The sequence below is a fragment of the Maylandia zebra genome, linkage group LG5 (assembly GCF_041146795.1).
Source record: "Maylandia zebra isolate NMK-2024a linkage group LG5, Mzebra_GT3a, whole genome shotgun sequence".
In the NCBI taxonomy this organism is placed as follows: Eukaryota; Metazoa; Chordata; class Actinopteri; order Cichliformes; family Cichlidae; genus Maylandia; species Maylandia zebra.
The window spans coordinates 1,551,935-1,573,506 of record NC_135171.1 but is presented as its reverse complement, the minus strand read 5'-3'; the positions used below and the strand labels follow the sequence as shown (position 1 = coordinate 1,573,506).

The 21,572-nt window shown below is 43.8% G+C and overlaps 1 protein-coding gene across 22 annotated transcripts in view; it reads left to right on the top strand.

Annotated features, from left to right (window-relative positions):
• nfasca (neurofascin homolog (chicken) a) overlaps positions 1 to 21,572 on the top strand; it is a 174,574-nt gene that overhangs the window by 35,641 nt on the left and 117,361 nt on the right. For 20 of the 22 annotated variants that reach the window (XR_001341979.2, XR_001341981.2, XR_001341978.4 and 17 more), the window contains exons 1-2: positions 20,028 to 20,111; positions 20,235 to 20,310. The gene's annotated coding sequence lies outside the window, so the exon portion shown is untranslated. Of the gene's footprint in view, positions 1 to 20,027; positions 20,112 to 20,234; positions 20,311 to 21,572 lie in introns of those variants that run through there. The other 2 variants (XM_014410352.3, XM_014410364.3) reach the window with 1 other exon arrangement.

Sequence of the window (21,572 nt, the reverse complement as noted above, 5' to 3'; positions counted from 1 at the left end):
AGCGATGATGTAACCTAGGAAAGCCACAGTGTCGACATAGAATTCACATTTCTCATCCTTCACGAACAGTCTGTTCTCCAGGAGGCGTTGAGGGATCTGTCGGACATGGACCTCATGTTCTGCCTGGGACTTGGAGAAAATCAGAATATCATCCAGATAAACAAAGGCACATCGATTAATGAAATCTCTTAGCACATCATTAACGAGAGCTTGGAATACTGCTGGGGCATTGGTCAATCCAAAGGGCATCACCAAATATTCAAAATGCCCAAGGGGTGTGTTGAACGCCGTCTTCCATTCGTCTCTCTCACGAATTCTCACCAAGTGGTAGGCATTACGGAGATCGAGCTTGCTAAACACGGTGGCCCCCTGAAGCAGTTCAAAGGCCAAATTCAGAAGCGGTAGGAGGAAATCTATGCATGGCCGGAGAGTCTTGTCTTTTTTTTCGACAAAAAAGAAACCTGCCCCCACAGGGGATGACGACGGGCGGATAATGCCTGCAGCCAGAGAGTCAATGATATATTTTTCCATGGCCTCCCTCTCAGGCTGGGTGAGGCTATAGAGACGAGCAGAGGGCAAGGGAGCCCCTGGGAGGAGGTCAATGGGGCAATCGTAGGGCCGGTGAGGTGGGACACAGTGCTTTATTTTTACTGAACAATGCTGCTAGATCATGATAGATACTGGGCACCGATGACAGATCCGTGGACAGAGAGGGCTCCCCTGGGGAGGAGGAAGGCACAGGTGGAGTGGCAGCCCGAAGGCAGTTCACATGGCATTCAGTGCTCCATCCCGTAATCTGCTTCTTTTGCCAATCAATGTGTGGGTTGTGTTGCATTAGCCATGGGTAGCCTAACACGACGGGGGTGACAGGAGCCTTGAAAACACAAAAGCTAATGTTCTCTGTGTGATTGCCGGAGAGGGTGAGGGCGATAGGTAAGGTGACAAGAGTTATGTCTGGCAAACGTTGACCGGATAAGGCTGACACCCGGAGAGGATGTGGCAGAGGCTTGGTGTGAATGTGGAGCTTAGCAACTAGTGAGGGATCACTAAAGTTTTGTTGAATCTACCAGAGCGGAGTGAGAATATGACTCAGTCCGAAAAGTGAGTCTAGCGGCCAGCAACAAACGTGGAAGAGGGTGTTTGCCAGACAGGTCGCCCACCAGTACCCTCTCAATAACTGGTGGGCGTGCCCTTTTGCCAGCGTGGGACAGGCGGAGATAAAATGACCTTTACGGCCACAATATAAACACTCACCCGCCGCAAAGCGGCGCTGTTGCTCCGCAGGCGACAGCCGCGAGTGACCTAGCTGCATTGGCTGCTCCCCCTCCTCCTCTCTGACACTCCGGGCTTCCCGTGACTCAGGCTGGTCCTCCCTCGATGCTGGAAGTTCCCGAAACAAAGATGCTGCGGGAGGCGGGCTTTCCGGCAGTGGAATATGTTGGGCGAGAGCCTGGGTTAGCACTGCCACTTCTCTGCCGAGTCGAATTAACATCTGTTCGTGACGTTGCAATATTTCCTCCAGAGAGAGGGCGGTTGCCGCAGCCGGTGTTGAGTCTGCGGAGTCCAGTTCGTGGCTGGATTATTCTGTCACGGGCACAGGAAGGACTCGCGCAGACTGAAATCACAAGAGTAGGTAGTTTATTTTCCACAGTCACCAAGTGCAATATCTATAAGTGCAGGGAAACGGGACCAGGGGGTTCCAAGGGTCACGAGGGCAGTTTTAGGGAAAACACCAACACAGATACTCCTCCCAGGGATTCTTTGCCCAGCTCGCACCACACCGACTCACCCAACTCTCAACCAAGCAGGGGTGGAAAGTCCTCAGGCAGGCGGGTAGAATCTAACACAGAGACAGGAGAATTGACACGAGAATAGCTCACAGGGTTTTTTTTTTATGACTCAAACTTTATTAGATTTTAATATACACAAAAAAACAAAAAAAAAACAAAACAAAAAAGCAAAAAAAACAAAACCCCAGACCCCCCCCCCCCCCCCCCCCCCAAAAAAAAAAAACCACCCAAAAATAGCAGAATGGACATTCCCAGTAACAACAACAGAACAAATTGAGCTTCAATGCATATTTCCATCCCAAAAAAAAAAAAAAAGGTGATGCCAACATTTCACATAGACCAGATTACAGCTATCCTATTTAGTCCGAACTTTAGCCGGATACGTCACTGACCTGTATGTAAAAAGTAATTAGCCCACTTATCATTATAGTCGTCCAGTCTATTTAGCAGTCTATATAATAATCTTTCGTAAGCTGCCACTTGTCCCAAAGAGATATACCACTGAGAGAAGGTAGGAGTCGATGAGGCCTTCCACTCTTTCACCAGCAGCTTCCTCCCCAGCATAGTCTCTCCCTATACTGACACCTGGAAAATTGGGCTCTCTACGAATAGCCACTGCCAACGGCTCAAAGGCCAGAGCAAAAAGAAGTGGAGAGAGGGGATCCCCCTGCCTGGTTCCTCTACCTAGTTCAAAAGAAGGCCCTATTATTCCATTTGTGAGTACTGATGCCTTGGGGTGTACATATATAAGCTGAATCCAATTAATAAAGCTTTTGGTAAAACCGAAACACTCTAAAGTAGAGAATAAATACCTCCACTCAACTCTGTCGAATGCCTTTTCGGCATCCAGCGAAATCGCAGCTATGGGTAGCTCACGGGTTTTTACTCGAAGAGGCTAGAGAATCGACGGAACACAACAAAAGTTACACAATAATCCAGCGATGAGGCACCCCCAGCCACCGCCTTAAGTACAGAGCTAGAGTGAGCGCTGATCACAGGAGATTGCTTGCAGGTGCGGGAGCCAGGGGCGGGAGTCCACAGTGAACTCCGCCCCGGTGGTGCGCAGAGCGCGAAAGGGAAGAGAGGAGGGACAATAGAGGCAAAAACACTTGTAGCCAGACTGGGCTAGCCGGGAAGGCACAGGGTGATGACAGATCGCACTCTCATCCTCAGGAAGTCCCATGTGAACAACTATGAACATGCTTCCTTGGGTGTTGAGAAAAGGTCTCAGTCACTGTTCTGCTTCGTACTGTCTCAGCTATGAGCCTAGTCTTGAGTACAGTGGCTACTGTAACATCTTGGCCTTGGCTGAGATACAGCCATGCAGTACATGCCTGAATTCTTCTCAGATGTGTAGACAAGTTAATCAGTTTCAGTGCTCATGCTCCTGTGGGTCTGTGTGGCATTTGAAGTCAACAGAGGGTAAAAAGTGAATGTCACGGTCAGCATTACAGGGGAGAGGAAATTAAACCATACGATGTAACCTTCAACACACACACACACACACACACACACACACACACACACACACACACACACACACACACACACAGAGCTATGTTCTGTGCTGTGTATTACTAACATACAGGAAACAGGAGATGGCATATTGTCTACCAACTGGGGGACTTGTGGATCATCCCTGGCACCCACTACTGAAGTGTCTTTGAGCAAGATACTGAACCACAGATTGGCCCCAGTCCATCCATCAGAGTGAGTGGCAGTGATTGCAGTCAAAACAGAGTAAAGCACTGAATGTGAATGTGTGATTGTGTGTTATAGAGTGCTTTGTGTGCTCAGTAAAGCATCGTTGACCAACAGTAAAGTGAACCATTGTTCTGACCGTGGTTCACTCAGTTCAATTCAGTTTTATGTATAAATCACCAAATCACAACAACAGGTGCTGCGTGGTGCTTTATATTTTAAGGTTAGGACTAGGGATGGGTATCGTTTAGGTTTTATCCGATACCAGTACCAAACCGGTACTTTTGAAACGGTGCCGGTGCTTAAAGAATGGAGAACACAAAATTGGTCCAAAAACCTCTCATGTTCAGCTGGTTTTTTGTAAAAAGATAACAATGTTAGCCTTTTCTGCAGCTATGGGGCATATATGGTATCACTCTTGGCTGGAAGCAGTGCTTAATCAATGGAAAAAACACAAACTTTGTCCAAAAACCTCTCATGTTTAACTGTTTTCCACTTTTTCTTTGGTCATTTTAGCCTTTTTGGCCAGGGTGAAGGGAGCATCTGCCATCAAACAAGAAGACAGCAGCATGTAGCTATGATGATGTTTGCTAGTTCACCTTACATGCATTAATGTAATAACGTGGTTAGCCTACTCAACGTAAATTACACACGAACAACATTAAGCTACTCACGCAGAGAAGAACGGCTGCTGCTGCATCATCATCCTCATCATTTCTGCTACACTGGCAGGGCTAGGGGGCAGGACTCTCCTCTTCGTGTTTTTGGGGGATGTTGCTAACTCCGGGTCCGATAACAGGCACCACACCCACAGTAGATGTGCTCGGTGTGAGGTCTCGCAGCAAGCTATCAAATACGGCGCATTTCTGGGCTTTTAAAAAAAACGCTATGCGTCGCCAGGTGTTTCATCGGATTTGAGGTGTTACCTCCTTTGACAGTATCACAGTATCAGCTTAAAGCACTTGTTGCTGCTGAGTTTGCATCTTTTGCTGTGAAGTACAGCCAGACTTTGATCACTTCGCCTTGGACATTTTTAATCTGTAGCTCAAGAGTTTCAGTATTATTATTTTTGCTCTTTTCATTCTTGATATATATATTTTTCTATTACTCTATTTTTAAACATGTTTTTAAACAAGGAAAATGAACTCCACCTTTTTAAATCACTGTCATAACTATTCCACAGGTTACCTCCTCTAACAGAAACACATCTCTGCTTTATATTTGTCCTTATCTTGTTTTTTTTTTTAAAGAAATCTGTTCCCCTTAAGTCATATTGACTCTCTCTGACTTTGAACAGCTTCTGAGTACTGGGGCAAAGCAAGTTATTTTGTGCTTTATACATTATCTGTGCCATTTTATATTCAACTAAATCATAAAATCTCAGGGTATTCAGATTAATAAACAAAATGTTAGTTGGTTCTATATAGTTTGATTGGTTTATAATTCTTATAGCTTTTTTTTGTAACTTGAAAATATGAAGAGTGTTCGTTTTATATGCATTAGCCCATATCTCCAGACAGTAAGTCATATATGGAAGCAACAGAGTACAATAAAGTGTGTATAATGATTTTTTGTTCAGGACATGCTTTGTTTTATAGAGAATAGCAATGGTTTTTGACATTTTTGTTTTCACATGGTTTATATGAGACTTCCAGCTCAGCTTATCATCAATCATCACTCCAAGAAATTTATTTTCATTCACTCTCAATTTCAATTCCATTAACCCTGATTTTAGATACATTTTTCATTTGTCTAGTGCCAAAAATAATCAATTTTGTTTTCTTTATATTTAACGATAACTTATTTACATCAAACCAGTTTTTTAATATATTTAACTCCTTTTCCGCTGCAGTCAGAAGCTGTTCTAAGTTTTTACCTGAGCAGTACAGAGTGGTGTCATCAGCAAACAATACACATTTTAACAGTTTGGGAACACTACATATACCATTTATATGACACGTGTAATAGGATATTATGGTCGACAGTATGGAACGCTGCACTGAGGCCCAGCAGGACGAGCACAGAGATGAGTCCACTGTCAGAGGGCTGTAAGGAACAACAAACATGTACGTGTGATAAATATGCAAATAACATAAAAACGCAGATACTTTTTCAGAGTTGTACAACACAAATACAAGGAGAATTTCCATGTGTTCAAGAACAGCACAAACAAAGAATGAACTTGTGATATGCTTGATTTTGTTCTTTACAATAATGCAGCTGCATGTGTGGAATCTGAGCGTACCCATGCAGTAGGCAGATGTTATCAAGCACCTTGTGTTTAAATTGTGGTTAACGTTTTGGTCGTTTGAAGAAATTAAAGTGGTACTAAAGGACAGACAAGTCTGCAGAAATACAACTCAAGCCGAGACAAATCCATATGTACCTTTGCACATTCATGTGTAAACCTGTGTAAGACACAGATGCTTAACATGGCCTCTGAGCTGCAGATGGTCAGTCAGGTCGTTTTCCCTGTGTTTGCGTTGTCTCAGCATGTCATTAGACATGCAGGAACGTCCTACATATGTGTGTGTGTGTGTGAGAGACTCCTAAGGCTACTGCTGACCAGCTGCTACCAGAAACTATTGTCTCAAACGACCGGACCTCATATGGCTGTGTGTGTTTGAACATGATGAAGACATTTTAAACGTTGTTGTACTCATACTGTACACAAACGTGGCTTCTTCACATGCGTGAGTGGAAGCTAACCAGCACCAGAATCAGTGCACCTCTGTGCACGTCTGTGTGTTTAAAGAGGCAAGTGGGGCGAAGGCTTAAAGGCTGAATGAGTAATCCCTGCCTCTGCTTGGCCCTCCTGGCCCCACCAACCCATTAACTGAGAAAAACAAAACGACTGCACCTCCTGTTGCTGGAGACAAAGACGTTTGGCACTGAAGTGTGTGTGTTTAAGAGGGAGGGGGCAGCCTCTGCTTTTCTTAAGGAGGTGGTGAGGAGCATTGGAGTGTTAACAATAGGGTTGCTGTGTGGCAGCCTTTATTTGACTTGACAATCAGTGAAGACGTGTTTAAGACAAACAGCACTGATGCCATGGCCTGCTGTCACTTTGTCTGGGCTGCTGTGTACGCCCCCTGCCCCCTCACCTTTCCTTTCTCTGGACTATCATGACTTTCTGTTAACTGCCAACACTCATATTTGTCACCTTTTCTGTTTGCTGCTGCTGGGATCTACTGAAAACGCACAAGAATACAAAAAAACTAAACATGTTAAAGCAATGAAAGAGTCGTGTGGCAAGCAGAGAACGGACCCAGATGCAGGACTTGGCACACAGGATAAAATTCCAAACCAAACATTATTACTTGGCTACAGACAAATATAATAAAGCTGTTGTTAATATTGTATGCTAGATGGGTTGTGTGTCATAAATCACTCAGAGCTTAGAACTAGTTTACCTTTAAGTCTGAGGCTCCACAAATGTTGATCAGAAATCAGAATACTTTATTAATGCCGAAGGAAATTAGGGGAACAAAGAGGGAAGCATTTCTCAGTTACATAGTATTAGTATAGTATTTATTTTATTGTCATTGTCAAGAACAATGAAATTGCGTTTGGGGCTTCCATACAACCCAAAAAAAGAAGAAAATAATAAATACCCCTTAAAACCCAAGTGTACATATTTAACCCAGTGTGACTCCAATGCAATAAGACAATCCTTAGCAATAATGTTCGTAGAAATTCAGACAAAGACCTGAGAAACATGACAAAATACAACAATGCAACCCATTCAATATTATTGTACTGTGAGATATGATATCAGATATGATAGTTATCTATTTAAGAAAGAGGGGGGGCAGGAACAGATAGAATAAACTGTAGAAAACTAAACAGGAGAAAGAACAATTTAACATAAACCAGTGACTCCAGGGCCTGATCAACCCTGCCAGGGCCTCCTTGGATCAGGGTGTCTAGTGATAATGGCCGAAACACCCGATGAATCCAAGGTCCACTACTGACGATGTGGCCCAAATTTTAATCATTTAGAGCAGATCTCTAATCCCCAAACCTAACCAAGAAAAACGGCAGATCAGCCCGGGTAAAAGAACGAAAGTTGAGGCACACAACGATGTGTGCTGCTGGTAACGTTTCTGGGCTTTCCTCATAACAGCCGTCCCTAAAGAGTCTCTCCATTTAAAGCAATGTATTATCAGGGACTGTAACATCTGGTCCTTTTACTGAATCACAGGTAAAGAAAGAAAACATGAACAACATGTAGAAATGCTGCTGCTGTAAGACGGATGCAGAAAGCTGTCCTCTTGTCCGACCACTCAAAATGTTAAATTCTTTCTTGGTGTCCTGTCTCGACTGATAAGAAAGGCCAGGCTCTGTGTAGCCTTGCACACAGACGCTGCTTTCCAGCATCCTGGCATAGAAGGAGAAGGGTGGCGCCTCTGTAGTTGGAGCGCACTGTCACAAACTGCCTCAAAGTAGGTGACTTTGTATATTTGTATATTTAATTTAAAATAATGTACAAACATTAAATATTTTATATTTAAGTTTGTTTTAATATATAAATTAATTTTCTTGTATATAACATAATATTTTTACATTTAAAATAAACATAGCCGAACCAAGATGTAAAGATCACCAGTAGGCTGATATCAGGCTGATATCAGGTAGAGTGGAAGAGACAGAGCGGTTCACCTGTGCCAGCTTTTATAGCCTGGAGGACACAGCTGACCTGCATCAGCTGCCGATCCTCCCATACTAGCCAAACAGCAGGCCTGCCAGAGCCCCAGACAGCCCAGAGCCTTCAGGAACTCAAACCCCATCCACCCCAGGGGCCCTGCCACCAAGGACTTGGTTAGCTACTTGGTGACCCCCCCCGGTAATGCATGAGTCACCCCCCTTGTCCCTAGTTCTCCCTAGACTCTGCTTTCTCTATGGAAGGCGTGTCAGTGACAATAAGGCGGTCATCATGTATTTCCACCACCCGACAGTATCCTCAGTTAGTCAGCAACACTACACCTGGAGTGGACAATGACAGAGCACTCCTTTCCCCTCCTGAGTCACCTGATGGGTTGCCAGACTTACTTTGAGGCAGTCTGAAAGTCTTTTTCCACGGCCTAAATCAACTTCTCCCACATCTCAGAAGTCCCACAGGCTAACCAAGTCTGATAGGACTCACTCATCGGCCTGATGGCTCCCTTCAACTCTGGTGCCCACCAGCTGGTTCAAGCAATACCACAACAGGAACCAACCACCTTGCGGCCATAGCTCAGTGCAGCAGCCTCAGCAATGGAGGCGCTGGTCCATTTGGACTCAATGACCCCAGTCTCCCTTGGAATGCAGTCGAAGCGCTGCCGGAGGTGAGAGCTGAAGCTCTCACGGACCTGGGCCGTGTTCCCAGCACACCCTTACTGTATGTGTAGGTGAGCTGTCTGCTGTTTTCTTTCAGATGAAAATGTCTCTGCGTTGTTTAAGCATTGAAAACATTACTTTGTTTGCCATTGTTATGTTGTTTCCTGACCTCTGTTGCTCATGAGGCTCGTTTGATTGTTGGGGTTTGTCTTTGACTTTTAATATAAAACACCTCGAGGTGACTACTGCTGTGATCAAAATAAAATTGGATTGTATTGATAATTCCTGTGCTGCAATGCTAGAAGAGACACATTAACCATTTCAGTGTAATTCATTTCAGCAGGACACACTTGTATCTGGTTATTATATGAAGAAAAGAGCTCATTGAAGAGGCCTGATGTTACTAAAACAGAATGCAATGACTCTTATCTGTTATTCACAGAACACAGAAAAATAGTAATGTTTAAACTGAGACAAATATTGGGAAGTTGGGACACAGCCATGTTTACCACTGTGTAGACTCCTTTTAACAAAGAAATGTCTGGGAACTGATGGCAGAAGGTGGAGGAATGCTATCTTCACATAGATCCCTCTCAGCAGGGCTGGGTCTTCATTGAAAGACGTGCTGTGGAAGAGATCAAAGCAAAGCGGCACACTGGAGCCACTAATCTCACAGAACCTCCAAAAGTTGATCCTGTTCATCTGGATGTAGCGTTTTGTGGGAGAAAGGTTTTGTCATCATCAGGTGACTTCCTCAGTCTCGGCTGATTGAGACTCCCAGCCCATCGTTCCTTCAGTGGGCTGGTTTCAGTCATTGTGCAAATGTGCTGTTTATAAGATTGAAACCTGCAGTCAGCTGAGACTGACGACGTCACCTGATGATGACGAAACGTTTCTCCCACAAAACGCTATGTCCAGATGAACAGAATCAACTTTTGGAGATTTGCTTACCTGGATGATTGAGATGCATCAACATCTCAGAGAATGTCTGACTTGCAAAATGTATGAGTTAATATAAGACTGTTCAGTTTTATTCACACGGCGCCAAGTCACAACAACAGTCGCCTCAAGGTGCTTTATATTGTAAGGTCGACTACAATAATACATACAGAGAAAACCCAACAATCACATGACCCCTATGAGCAAGCACCACCCAGCTTCCCATTGGTCGATGACCTGCTCTGCCTCCTGAGTTACCCACCACACAGAGCTCAGGCTCTCTGGTTCCAGAGCTCCACATTCTCCTCACCCATACAGGGTGGCCTGCTGTAACACTTTGTTCTAATGAAATATATGTTTGTGGGATTTTCAAATCATCGGGGCTGGGGTGGACTCCTTTGTGACGTGGTGCGAGCAGAACCACCTGCAGGTCAGCGTGGCAAAGACCAAAGAAGTGATTGTGGACTTTAGGAGGACCAGGAAACCTCCGACTCCTGTTTGAATCCAGGGGCTGTGGAGGACACCTCAGAGCACGCTCAGATGGTAAACTGGACTGGGTACTGAGGCAGCGGAGTCTTTAAACACCTGTCGCAACGTGCTCAGGGCTTTCTACGAGTCTGTTGTACAGTAATGTTGTTGGGAAGCGCATCTGTAACCGGAAGGTCGCCGGTTCGATCCCTGGGCTCTCTGTCCTGGTCGTTGTGTCCTTGGGCAAGACACTTTACCCTACTGCCTACTGGTGTTGGCCAGAGGGGCCGATGGTGCGATATGGCAGCCTGGCTTCTGTCAGTCTGCCCCAGGGCAGCTGTGGCTACACCTGTAGCTGCCTCCACCAGTGTGTGAATGTGAGAGTGAATGAATAGTGGCATTGTAAAGCGCTTTGGGTGCCTTGAAAGGCGCTATATAAATCCAATCCATTATTAATGTATTGTATTAATTTACTGTAGTTCAGTCTGTTACTGTCCTCAAGAGTCCAGAGATGAGTCTGATCATATTCTGCTGTCACATCATGCCAGCGTTGTTGAACTGGAGTTGTAAACTATACTGTCGGGCTCTTTTCACCTTTTTATGATAAAGAAATAAAACCTACAACATTTATACAGCGCTTTGTTTAACCAGGACCTTTTTTTTTCAAATATCAGTAACAGACATGAAAACTGATGAAGAGTAGCTTTTGTATGCATCATGAAGGAGAGAGATGTTCTTTAATAAAAAAAATAACCCTGGTACATTTCATTGATAACAGAGACAGGTAGAGATAATCTGTATATTCTGTAACCAGCAGATAATTGCCTTGGCAGGTACACATTAACCGATACTGTCAGAGACCTCAAAGCTCACAGTGTGAAGTGGACGTGTGCTCTCCCTGACTCACATACAGCTAATAACCTGGTTCCATGTGCTGAGTGTTGGAACTAACTACAAACATATCTCTGCACACCAGTGAGTATCTGTGCAGGAAACATTTCCATGATGAACATTCAGACAGAGACAGGTTATTAGTGAGGGCCAGCAGGCAACTGAGAAGGCTGAGGATGAGGGGGATCCAGTGAAGACAAAAGAGGCAGGATGGAGAGTGGGCAGGCAGCTGAGTAACAGGTTTCCACAAAGACTCACTGTGACTGCAAAACAAAAATCCTGGGTGAGTTCCAACTCGACCATAGTGTAGAACAGGAGAGTTCCCCGAGGAACAACGAGCAAACTTCAGCCAAGTAACTGGGGAGTAGATGTGGAAACAGGATTTCTGAGAAAGAGCAAAAGGTGGGTGAGCCAGTCTACTACCATGGTCGGGCTGCAGGTTCAACAGGCCAATCACAATCAGGAAAAAACAATACAACAGAGTGTGCCCCGAGGGCGTGTGCATGTTCAATTCAATTCAATTTTATATATACAGTAGGGCAAAAAAGTATTTAGTGAGCCACCGATTGTGCAAGTTCCCCCACTTAAAATGATGACAGAGGTCAGTAATTTGCACCAGAGGTACACTTCAACTGTGAGAGACAGAATGTGAAAAAAAATCCATGAATTCACATGGTAGGATTTGTAAAGAATTTATTCGTAAATCAGGGTGGAAAATAAGGCAAGGCAAATTTATTTGTATAGCACAATTCAACAACAAGGTGATTCAAAGTGCTTTACAGAGACATTAGAAACAAAAACAAATAAAAAGTATGATTTAAAATCGATTAAAACAAGCAAACAAACAAACGAACTAAACACACACATTTCACACCTGTTCGCGCGATCTGAACCCTTATCGTAAGGGGAGCTACCAGTCCTTCTGTGGACGAGCTACTTTCTATTTTAAATTCCCTGAATTTAAAATACTCTCTAGACCCAGCTGGGGAGCTACCCAGAGCTCTAAACCCACTTAACAAACAAACAAACAAACAAACAAACAAACAAACAAACAAACAAACAAACAAACAAAACAGATAAGATCAGAAATAGATAAGATCAGTAGTTAATGTAAGTTTTGAAATTTAAGCTTAAAAGCGTAGATTTGGTGCTTTATTCAAATGCAGCTGAGAACAGGTGAGTCTTCAACCTGGATTTAAATAAACTGAGTGTTTCAGCTGATCTGAGGCTTTCTGGGAGTTTGTTCCAGATATAAGTATTAAGTATTTGGTCACCTCAAACATGGAAAATCTCTGGCTCTCACAGACCTGTAACGTCTTCTGTAAGAAGCTTTTCTGTCCCCCACTCGTTACCTGTATGAATGGCACCTGTTTGAACTCATCATCTGTATAAAAGACACCTGTCCACAGCCTCAAACAGTCAGACTCCAAACTCCGCCATGGCCAAGACCAAAGAGCTTTCGAAGGACACCAGGAAAAGTATTGTAGACCTGCACCAGACTGGGAAGAGTGAATCTACAATAGGCAAGCAGCTTGGTGTGAAAAAATCAACTGTGGGAGCAATCATCAGAAAATGGAAGACATACAAGACCACTGATAATCTCCCTCGATCTGGGGCTCCACGCAAGATCTCATCCCGTGGGGTCAAAATGATCATGAGAACGGTGAGCAAAGATCCCAGAACCACACGGGGGGACCTGGTGAATGACCTGCAGAGAGCTGGGACCAAAGTAACAAAGGTCACCATCAGTAACACACTACAACGGCAGGGAATCAAATCCCGCAGTGCCAGACGTGTTCCGCTGCTGAAGCCAGTGCATGTCCAGGCCCGTCTGAAGTTTGCCAGAGAGCACATGGATGATACAGCAGAGGATTGGGAGAATGTCATGTGGTCAGATGAAACCAAAGTAGAACTTTTTGGTATAAACTCAACTCGTCGTGTTTGGAGGAAGAAGAATACTGAGTTGCATCCCAAGAACACCATACCTACTGTGAAGCATGGGGGTGGAAACATCATGCTATGGGGCTGTTTTTCTGCCAAGGGGACAGGACGACTGATCCGTGTTAAGGACAGAATGAATGGGGCCATGTATCGTGAGATTTTGAGCCAAAACCTCCTTCCATCAGTGAGAACTTTGAAGATGAAACGAGGCTGGGTCTTCCAACATGACAATGATCCAAAACACACCGCCCGGGCAACAAAGGAGTGGCTCCGTAAGAAGCATTTGAAAGTCCTGGAGTGGCCTAGCCAGTCTCCAGACCTCAACCCCATAGAAAATCTGTGGCGGGAGTTGAAAGTCCGTGTTGCTCGGTGACAGCCCCAAAACATCACTGCTCTCGAGAAGATCTGCATGGAGGAATGGGCCAAAATACCAGCTACTGTGTGTGCAAACCTGGTAAAGACCTATAGTAAACGTTTGACCTCTGTTATTGCCAACAAAGGTTATGTTACAAAGTATTGAGTTGTATTTTTGTTATTGACCAAATACTTATTTTCCACCCTGATTTACGAATAAATTCTTTACAAATCCTACCATGTGGATTCATGGATTTTTTTTTCCACATTCTGTCTCTCACAGTTGAAGTGTACCTCTGGTGCAAATTACTGACCTCTGTCATCATTTTAGGTGGGGGAACTTGCACAATCGGTGGCTGACTAAATACTTTTTTGCTCCACTGTATAGCGCCAAATCACAACAAAAGTCGCCTCAAGGCGCTTCATAGATACAAAGAAAAACCCAACAATCATATGACCCCCTGTGAGCAGCACTTTGGCGACAGTGGGAAGGAAAAACTCCCTTTTAACAGGAAGAAACCTCCAGCAGAACCAGGGTCAGGGAGGGGCGGGGCCATCTGCTGTGATTGGTTGGGGTGAGAGAAGGAAGACAGGATAAAGACATGCTGTGGAAGAGAGACAGAGGTTAATAACAGATATGATTCAATGCAGAGAGGTAACACATAGTGAGTGAGAAAGGTGACTGGAAAGGAAAAACTCAATGCATCATGGCAGTTAATATAGTAGCACAGAGCCACGGCTCAGGGTCTGAATGAGCCTCACAGGCCTGAGTGTGCTTGAAGCTTTTTATGATTCTGAACCACAAACACGCACAAGCAGAAACGTGCAGGACTTTTATTCATATGTTGGACTTTGCTGGGCCCAGCTGGGTCCTGGAGGTGATGACTGCTCTAATACGCTGCTGTGTATTCTGGATTTAGCCTTGGCCACATTACCAGGAGTCCTCCAATGTCTGTTAGGAGTCCCAGTCCTTGACGGGGAGTGTTGGTTATCAAACATGCTGTTGACTCTCTCTGAGGTACACTTCCTGTTACAGGGGGGTCACAGCCCATTTTATTGATACAGGCTCACATACTGGATCTGCTGACATGCTGAGAGAGTGTGTGTTGATGGAAGCTTCCAGTTTCAGCTTCCCTGGTGTATACAGGGAGAGGACAAGCATAGATGCACAAACATAAGATTCATTTAACAAGTGTTTTTTTAATTTGCAACCCTCCAACCAGCAGTTTGTAATGAGTCAGAGTGTATGTGTGTGTACTCTCTCTGTGCCCAGGGTGAGGTCTGTCCTGACAGGACACAGTTAGGTGTGTGTGCACTCCCCTCACCGTGGCACAGAGTGACCGGAGTCTGGTTGGGTTCAGCTCCTCAGGCACCATCAGGTCTGGTTTTCTCAGCACAGGAGCTAAGAGTCTGTGATTGGATGTTTTTGCTAAAAGCATCAGAAACAGCTCGAGGCTGGTTGGCTGCTTAAGAAGCAGCGATGGGGGAAAGGATGCTCCGCTGTTCTCAGGGCATCTGTTTAATGATATGCGAGGGTCATGTCACAGCCAGCAGCCGTTTGGATGGGAGCTCATTGATTTTTCTGGGGGTGTGGCAGCAGACAGGCGAGGGCTGAAAATAGAGGCTGAGGTCAGGAGGCCAAACACACACACACACACACACACACACACACACACACACACACACACACACACACACACACACACACACGCACAGCCCTCAGGTCAGTTTAAACTCTGTTGGAGGGTGGGGGGTTTGGGGTCTTCTTCTCTTTTGCCCAGCCCCATCCCTCCTCCTCCTCCTCTGTGGTCTCTCATCATTAGCTGCAGCACCACTTCACAGCGTTCTTCTTCTCATGTTCCAAGCTCACATATTAGATTCAGTGGTTTTCTTGTTTTGCTTCAACATTAGCTGGAGTTGTGGATATTTGCTAACTATAATGTTAACTATATTTAAAGTGAATAAATACTCACAAACACTTGCCGACTTTCTAAATGCTGCTGCTCTGGAGAACTGTTTTTGTCATGTAATTGGATTACACCTTAAGACCTGGCCATGTTGGGTGTCCCACCCCAAGGCACACAAGGCTCGTGACTAGGGCTGGGTATTGTTCGATTTGATTTGATTTGAATCGGGGAAATTTTGCCTGAGTCAGAAATATTATAATTTTGATCACGTATCAGCACATTTCCATATTTTTGTATCTATAAAAAGAAAGCTGACACATGTGAGACTTTATCAAAGGTGTGAGCATCACAGCAGAGGCCTTTGTGTCAAAGTGACTGAGGATAAAACACAGAAACACATGAAGGTGATTTTCCTGGTCTGGATTTTATAAAAATATTCTGCAGTACATCAAAAACTAAAGAAAACCATTAATCAACACTTGAACGTTACCTGATGCATCTCATGTGAAGCAGAGCAAAGTGGCAGAGGTTTGATTACAGACACAGCTGAGCGTTTTGCAGTAATGCATTTTGCATAATTTTAAAGTGTTTAAATTTGATTTGGGAAACTGTTCTTGAAGTACAGAGAGAGAGAAGGTGGAAGCAAAACAGCAAAGCTAAGAGGGAATTCATGACGATGTTTACGTGAGGCGTAGTTTGGATCTTCTTTTGCTGCTGGTTCAGTCAATATTGTTTGGAGAGAGATCAAACCTGCAGCTTCAGAATCAGCGCCAAAAGGACGTAAACACAAAGCGTGGAGCCGCCGACGCATCAGCATCAGCGAGCTGTCGCTTTCAGCCCCGACCGTGTCCGTGCCGTCGGTGAGAAAGCCACATGTCACTAGGGCTGCCACAAACGATTATTTTGATAGTCGACTAGTCACCGATTATTTTTGCGATTAGTCGACTAATCAGATCATCATCCATTGGACGTACAGCGTACAGCTTATTGCACCGGCAGCATCTGGTCTTATATAACTATCATTAGCTTACAGCTTGAAGTGTTTGTGCTAACTAAAAATAAAGACAAGATGGTAGTTTATTAATTTTTAATGAAATTTGCAGATTGTTTCGGTGAAGTTTAATAAACTCCTTGCTTTCTAAAATATAACAGGACACCGGAGTAAATTCTCGAGCATCTCACACTTCTGATAATCAGCTGTCTGCTTGACAGTTTTAGCCGTGCAAAAACTATAACTTTAATCTCAGCCAAACCGATTTACTCAGGAACAAATAAAATAATAAAGAAAGCCAAACAATAACATTTAAGTTATCTAAGTGACTTATATATCATGTTTAACCTGACTAGCGAAAGACGGCGGTGGGTTTGAAAACGATTTGCCGGGAGTCCGGTGTTCTCACGGCTCTAGTTAGCCTAGCCCCCGCCTAGCTAACGAGCTAGTGGGTAACAGACGTCTCCGAAAACGTCGGAGCGCTTTTGAAAATATGCGGTGTCTTGATAAACTGAGCAGATATTTAAGGTTTACACAGCTACATTCTCGCCTGAACATATGCTAAACGTTTATTTTGTGACCCAGAAAGAATAATAAGAGTAAAGTTAAAACTAACTAGCTGCCGCCATTGTTGACAGCTGCGCTATGAATTCTGGGACACAGCTTCTTCTTCTTCGGGGTTTAACGGCAGCTGGCATCCTTGTACATGCAGTGCTGCCATCTTCTGTTTCAGTCCGTTATTACACTCTTAAATCCTACTACTCATTCCTGCGTCCTTTGTGATCTTACAAAGCTTCAAACGACGCGTCGACTATTAAATTAGTCGTCGACGATTTTAATAGTCGACATAATCGTGGCAGCCCTACATGTCACTGAGTCTCTGTGCAGAATCCGTGTTCCTGCTCTCATTTACTGTTTTAGCTGTTTGGTGGTTGTTGAAATTTTGTGAGGTTTATCCTGAGATTCTGGCGTTTCGGGCAAAATTAATTGATATTAATTGAATATAATTCGATATCACGTTATCCAAGCTAGAATCGATTCCCTCAGGGGTGCAACTGAAAAATAAAACAACAGAGAGGGGCAGGAACGCATTACAAGGAACACATCTCTGTAACCTGATTACTTTTTCATGTAACAAGCAAGGGATTACAATTGCAAAAAAGTAATTAGATTACTGTTACTTTCCCGTAAGTTGTCTTATTTTAAGCTCGTCTGTTTACAATGGATATAACTTGTACGTATCTTATTTGTGCAGATAATTATGTTGTGGTGTGTTACATACATTCCCTGTGTAGGTACCTCTTAAGTCTAGTTCATCTTCTTCTCTCGTCTTAAAAGAATCTGAATGTAAAAACTTACATCCTGCCGATGGAGAGATGCCAAACTGCTAACAGTGACAATAAAGATCTGATTCATGGGCTGCGATCACCAAATGATGTAACCCGATGCGACGACAGGGGGCTGGACCTTTGTGAGCTGCTGGAAGCTGGGGGTGAACTAGCTGTAGTGAAATCGCTGTGATTACATCAGAATATGAAACGAGGAAACTGTTGAAAGCTGGGCGGGGCTTTGTGTCTCTGCAGCCTACGGGCTCACAGAGGGAAACACAACAGTGGACTGCTCTCCCACTGCCTGCAGATGGATTTTCACTTGTTAATCATCTCACGAGTCACTGTGATTTGGACCACAGAGAGTTGCTGCTTCAGTTTGCTCTGCCCTGCCTACTGAGAAACCTGACACCGGCTCATTTGCATACCAACAGTGATTGGATGTTGAGCTGGGGGGCGGGATCTCTGCCGAGTGCTGTGTGAGCCTGCGCACAAACAGAGTGAGTGAGAGGTGAAACCATCTCATTTGTGCCTTTTCCAGTGGATTTTTCAGCCACTGTAGTAAATCCTGTCCATATTCAGTTTGTGGGTAATGGTTATTTATTTCTCAACTTCTAAAAGTTTGATTTACGGGGGCCCCTGCCCCCAGTGTAGAGCGGCCCAGCTTCCAGCTGTGCTTCATCAATAGAGATTGACAGACCACGTGACTTTCGCGCATTGCATGCCGGGAACTCGTGGCAAAACAATCCAAGTACTGCATCAAATGCAAGCATTTGCAGCACCGCAAAACGTTCATTCTCCGGTTCCAATAAATTCTTGCTTTTTCTTTGCCCCCCAAAAAGGTATGTACAAAACGAAGGAGAACAATGCCGGTCCGTACAAAGACTGACTTGATGAAAAGTCAAAGATACGAGGAAAAAAATCAAACCAGTGAAAGTGTTAGATCCTTACGAGCACACAGAGTGGACAAAAGACGTTAGCGTGCTGCCCAACTTTCACCACGCTCATATTTATAATTATACGGTTCTTGGAGTGAGTGCATACACTCATGAAGTTTAGTAACTTCCGGTCACTGCAACAAGCTCAGGTACAGTTTACCGACGGATGGGTGCAGGACCTTGAAATGCACCGTGTAGAACGAAAGACCATCGTACGTATCATAAGTTTACCAATCTCACAAATCGTCATAAATACACATTCCTTAACCGTTTATTAATAGGACCTTTGAGCTCAACGGTAATTAATTAGCAGTGGAAATAATTTCTGGTAGCATCACAGAAATGTAGCAGTGACAATAATATTGTATGCTGTAATCGCACTGGACAATTAGTGATACAAAACAACTGTTTTACCCTGTGAATAAAATGTTTTTGTCAGTGTACCATAATAACAGAAGCGAAACGCAATATTGTGTCAGGACAATTCACTATTTATGCACAATAAATAAAGGAGCATAGCGCGACCATTTCTGTTCAGCGCCAGACTTGCTTCAATTCAATTCTTTATTTATTTGTCACATGTAGTTATAGCTGGTACAACATACAGTGAAATGTTTTTTCTGGCTAAAAAAGTACTCCCCCCGACTGTGCAAACATGCTAAAAAGGATTTTACATAAGCTAAGAAAAAAAGGAAAAGAAACAAAAGTTAAAAGTAAAAAAATATATAAAAAAACAATGTAAAAGTCCATATGTTTGTGCTTATAAATATATATCCATGACGTGCAAGATATTGCACTGTAATGAGTTGAATGAGAAGACTATAAAAATATACATATTTACATAGTACAGATGTATATAATAAGGTACGGATAAGGTTCAGAGAAGAAAGCTTGTAACCTATATCACCAATTATGTTATGAAAATGACGCATTAACTACAACAGCAGACTGACCTTCGTGTAAATGCTTGGAGCAGACTAACCTGTGAGCTGGAGTGTTCTAGGACGTTATATTTGATCTTTGAATGGCTGCAATCCAGGCCATCCGTCTGTCACTTCGGAAACATGGCTGAACAATTTCTCTTCAACGACGTAATCCGATAACAACCGATCTCTTTACCCGTCGGCTTCCCGTGGCTGTCATGTGACCGGCTATTGCAGTTAATAACACAACAGCTTCTTGCCATTTTTGTGTTTCTTTTTATCGCTGTGTGACTGTTTTCAATTGAAAGTACCTCTTGCCACGAGTTCCCAGAATCCTTTGCGGTTTTACCCCTGAATGACGTCACATTTTCAATCTCTATAGGAAAATTCAGATAAGCCTGAACTAACTGAGGGGGCTTCCTCGGCTGTACTACATGCACAGAGAAGTGTGTGTGTGTGTGTGCGTGTGTGTGAAACTCATTAATAATGTATGAGGTGGGATGGGAATGAGAGGGGGCGGCGACAGATGGGGCATCAGTGTGTAACACAGAGAGAAAGCCTGAGGAACAGTGAGCCTCACACAGAATGAGAGAACGGGACAGAAAGGAGCAAATACATTCATGGGTAGAGTACAGCATCGCCCCCATTTTTTATACTGCCATCTTTTATCTTTGTGGCCTTACTCTGTATTTGCCTGACAGTTGCTTAGTCTTTGTTTTCTCTCTTTTTTCCCTTTGGATGCTAAAGGATTGATGGAGATGGAGAGACAGCGTAGTCACCCAGCACTGCTGTACACCTGGACAAAAGAGCTGCACTGACAGAGGTACTCATGTTGTACTGTTTCTGTGTGTTTGTGTAGTTAGACAGCTTGATCTTTTCACTCAAAGGCCAGAATATCACAGTGATAATAACCACAGCAGCGTGACTCAGAATCTGTCACATCATGTGGATAAATGGCAGATATTTAATCACCAACTTTCCACAAAGACAAGTCTGTACTGCAATACTACTATTTCAAAAGAAACTGTGTGTAAGACACTAGTGGCTGAACTGTTATTCTAATGCTTCAAAGGTTACAATCTTTGTCAATAACTCCATATTTTGGAGTCTCACCTCACATTAATCAGCCTAGTATCAGCCTTAAAACAGAAACCTGTGTGCGATAGGAAGCTTGCACCCTGTGTGAATGAATGTTGTAGTGCAGCCTGTTGTAGGAATTCTTTCTTGTTCCATGGGACGAGGCTCGGGTAAGCCTGGTGCTCAATATCAGTGTGAACGCTGCGTAGCTGCAGACGTGATCATTTCATACAGTTATGTCTGATATTTTTTGTCCACAAAAGTGTTATCTGCCTTTTGCTTTTGTTTTTAAATGCCTTTATATTTGTTGTTTCAATGATGATTCCGACTGCTGACGGTGAAACGAGGAGACAGTTACACACACACACCTTTGTTTTTACTAATTAGTTAGGACATTGACATGATACTGTCCCTAGACCCTTACCCTGAACCTAACATCACCTAACTGTCACACCACGCCTAAAACCACATTTTTATCTGCAAAAGTGACTGTTGGTCCCTACAAGTATAGTAGCATGCAAATTTTTGGTCGTCTCACACACACACACACACACACACACACACACACACACACACACACACACACACACACACACACACACAGCTATATTCTGTGCTGTGTATTACTGAAGTGTCTTTGAGCAAGATACTGAACCACAGATTGGCCCCAGTCCATCCATCAGAGTGAGTGGCAGTGATTGCAGTCAAAACAGAGTAAAGCACTGAATGTGAATGTGTGATTGTGTGTTATAGAGTGCTTTGTGTGCTCAGTAAAGCATCGTTGACCAACAGTAAAGTGAACCATTGTTCTGACTAGGGCTGGGCCATATTATACCGTTCACGGTAATACCGGTATAATGTTAGGCAACGATAGGAAAATGAAATATCCCGATAGAATGGGAGTAAAACGCGCATGTGCAGTGCCTTTGTTTTCATACGCACATGGCCGATTGTTGAGTGAAACAGATGAACCAGAATTGGTTTGTAAAAATGGTGCAACTTCCGTGA